We start from the raw sequence: 3171 nt of genomic DNA, 5'->3' as shown, positions 1-3171 counted from the left end.
GATGGATAGAGAGCCACACAGGAAGAAGTAAGGAGGAACTTAGATATAGTAAACTTTCTCTTCAGGACCACCAGCCCTCAAATAACGGCATGGAGACTTCTTACTAATTATGAAATATTGGCCATTAGCTTAGGCTTGTCCCACTGGCTCTAACTTGAATTAACCTGCCTTTATTAATCTACATTCTACCACATAGTTTGGTTACCTCTACTCTGTACCATATGTCCGACCTCTTCCATGCCTCCCTGGCATCTCCTCTGGGTTTAAATTCTTGTTCTCTCCCTATTCCTCTTTTTTCCCCAGAAGTCCTGCCTAGCATTTAGCTCTTTATTAAACCAATCAGAAAGCACTTTAGGCAGAGATTCATCTCTACAGTGTAAACAAATATTCTGCAACACTTAGAGATTTGTGGGCTTTTTGGTTTGGGACTATGTGAAGAGACGCTCTCTTGATGCATCTCTGGCCAGGAAGAAAGGTCAGCTGGCTGCTTTTCAGCTTCTCTGATCTAGCAGGTTTTCACCCCAATATTTGACTCCTGCGTCTTTATTAGTAAACAGAATTAGTAAACTTAGATAAAAATAACATGTTTGTAGCTAGACAGATCGTGGTCCAAGTAGGCTTTCCTACTTACAAGCTGTGTGTTTCTTAGCTATTTTGAGCTTTGTATTTTGAACTAAAAAAAAAAAAAAAGATAATCATCTTTTAGGACAATTAGAAGAAAAATATGTAATTCTAACCTAGTTAACACACACACAAAGTAGGATTCCATTACTTTCTATTCCTATAAAACTGTAATTATGCTTTTTTTTTTTGAGCTGAGGATTGAACCCAGGGCCTTACACTTGCTAGGCAAGCGCTCTACCACTGATAATTATGTTTAATAAACCTGATAGTAGGCTGGATGCTTGTGTGCCATTACAAGCCTCTGTGGAACTCAAACTTATCGATTCATGCCTCTTCCCTCTTCTTCTCCCTTCTGGTGTTCTCATAAATCTTAGTTTTGTGTTGAAGCTAGAGATTTTCTGAGACTCAGGTAGCTCTTGATATTGACGGAAGAAAGCTTCGTTTCTTAGCCTCCGCCTGTAATGATGAAGCCTCTTATCCTCGCAACTGGATGCTTCGTGAAGCACTCTTTCCATGAGCTCAATGTTCCCAGCAAGGGCTTATGAAGGCTCTTGAGTGTGTATCAGGCGGAGAGATTAACCTTTAGCTCCCCAGTACCATTGTTAAGCTTCCCACTGATGTTTCTCGAGGACAGTTCATGCCTCTTTCTGTCTGTCTAGCTGAGGTCTCTACACGGCCCACCTCTGGCCACACGCACACCCACACTACAACTCCGATGGGCTTCTTTCACTCAGCTTGGTTTCTGCCTCTCCTTTCCTAGACAAAAATCCTTTCCTTGCTTCCTTTCATATAAATCTTACACTTCCTTTAAGTCACTATTATGGGCTTTGGTCCCTAAGACTTTCCAAGATTAAGCAAATCACAAACCTATACAATTAAATTTTGCCTTGAAAATATTTTTTGGGGAGGCAGGTAAATGGGTCACATCTTCTCAGCTACTATAGGGGTGATTAAGCCCCAGGATAAAATAACTGTCTCCCTAATTTGTTGTATCTGTTTGTCTCCAAGCCTAAGTCTGCCCAAGGGATACAATAGGACCTTAAGTGCTGAAGCAAATTACTGTTGGAATTATCAGGAGGCCCTGGAACTGACTGTCACCAAAAACTTCTCCGGACACCAAAAGGTTTCATCTTAGTCTGTGGAAAATACCCATGCTTAACTGAGAAGTACTCCACATAGGGTTGATTTTGCTTTGAAAAATGTACATTTGGTTTTTTTAAATGTTTTTATTTATTCTTTGAGAATTTCTTACAAAAATTTCATATTTTGATCATCATATTCTTTCCCCCTTCCCCAACTCTTCCCAGATCCCCTTGCTCCTCTCTATCCACTCAACTTCCTGTTCTCTCTCTCTCTCTTTTTTTTTATGATCAATCCAAAGCTGCCCTTTATAATGGGGTATATCTGGAAATTACAAGAGTCAGGAGGCCACAAAAAAGCCTGTACAGAAATCTCGTTTAAGCAAATAAATAACTTGTGGATAACCCTCTATTAAGTACCTTGGGAGCAACACAGTTCAGTAGCCTGTAAACCTGCAGCCATCAGCTAACCAAATTTTCATCAGTTGATGTGTGCTACACGGAAGTCCCAGGAACTGCCTCAGTCTTCCTCCACAAGCAAGTCGAAGGCTTGCTTCCAAGGATGACTTCAGTGAAGATGTCAGTAAGATCCATGACCTCTAGGGCCAATGTCATCAACTCAGGCAGTAGCAGCAGGACCCTGAAAAACCCTAGTGATGCTTGTAGTCACGTCTCATTGGTGAGGACCAACTCTGGAGGTCTAAAGGAAGTGTTCTTTTTGCTCCTAATCAAGAAGGGCAGGTGCCCGATTTACACTCCAAATTGAGTCAGCTCACCAGTCTCAAAAGTCAACCGTCCTCTCCACCAGGAAACTTCATCATGAGACTGTAGACACTCTGGCTTGGAAAGTTTTCTCAGTTTCTCCTGGGTTTGAAGTCTCCGGCCTCCGGGTGGGGTGAAGCCATTGGAGGCAGATGAACTGATCTTGGATAAGGAATCTGGTAATGCAGCCCAACCTCAATGCTGGCTGTGCATTCATCGATACACTGTTTAATCAGGTCTGGGGCTGTGAGATTTTTGTTTTTCTGGAACAGTGTTCTGGCTTCATTTAGTATGTACTGTTTTTCTTTGATGGTGTCCTCCACCTGCTCTGATGCAACCCGCCACTTTGGTGCAAGCCTGAAAATGCTCCGGTAGAAGCCAAGGACTTCTTATCGTGTTACTTCAGACTTGGAGACGGCTTCGGACATCCTCGCGTACCTCGTGACGTCACCCTCCTCCCTTTCTCTTTCTTAAAAACAAACAACTGGCCAGGCATCGTATTGAACACCTTTATTCCCAGCACTGGGGAAGTAGAGGCAGGCTGATCTCTGGGAGTTTGAGAACGGCGTGGTCTACATAGTGAGTTCCAGGACAGCCAGAGCTACACAGCAAGACCCTTTCTCTAAAAAACAAACAACAAGAAGTCTGTGGAGTCCAGTTTAAGTTGGCCAGCTATTTCTGAGCATGGGGCCTACACTGGAGTGTG

At 42.9% G+C, this 3171-nt stretch overlaps 1 pseudogene; it reads right to left on the bottom strand.

The window, feature by feature from the left end:
- Positions 1-1932: 1932 nt before the first annotated feature.
- LOC128119482 (LYR motif-containing protein 1-like) lies at positions 1933-2893 on the bottom strand (annotated as a pseudogene).
- Between the last annotated feature and the right edge of the window lie 278 nt (positions 2894-3171).

The sequence above is a fragment of the Peromyscus californicus genome, unplaced genomic scaffold, assembly GCF_007827085.1.
Source record: "Peromyscus californicus insignis strain IS unplaced genomic scaffold, ASM782708v3 Scaffold_23__1_contigs__length_62951481, whole genome shotgun sequence".
Classification (NCBI taxonomy): domain Eukaryota; kingdom Metazoa; phylum Chordata; class Mammalia; order Rodentia; family Cricetidae; genus Peromyscus; species Peromyscus californicus.
Note: the sequence above shows the minus strand (reverse complement) of the source record. Positions and strands in the feature narration are given on the sequence as shown.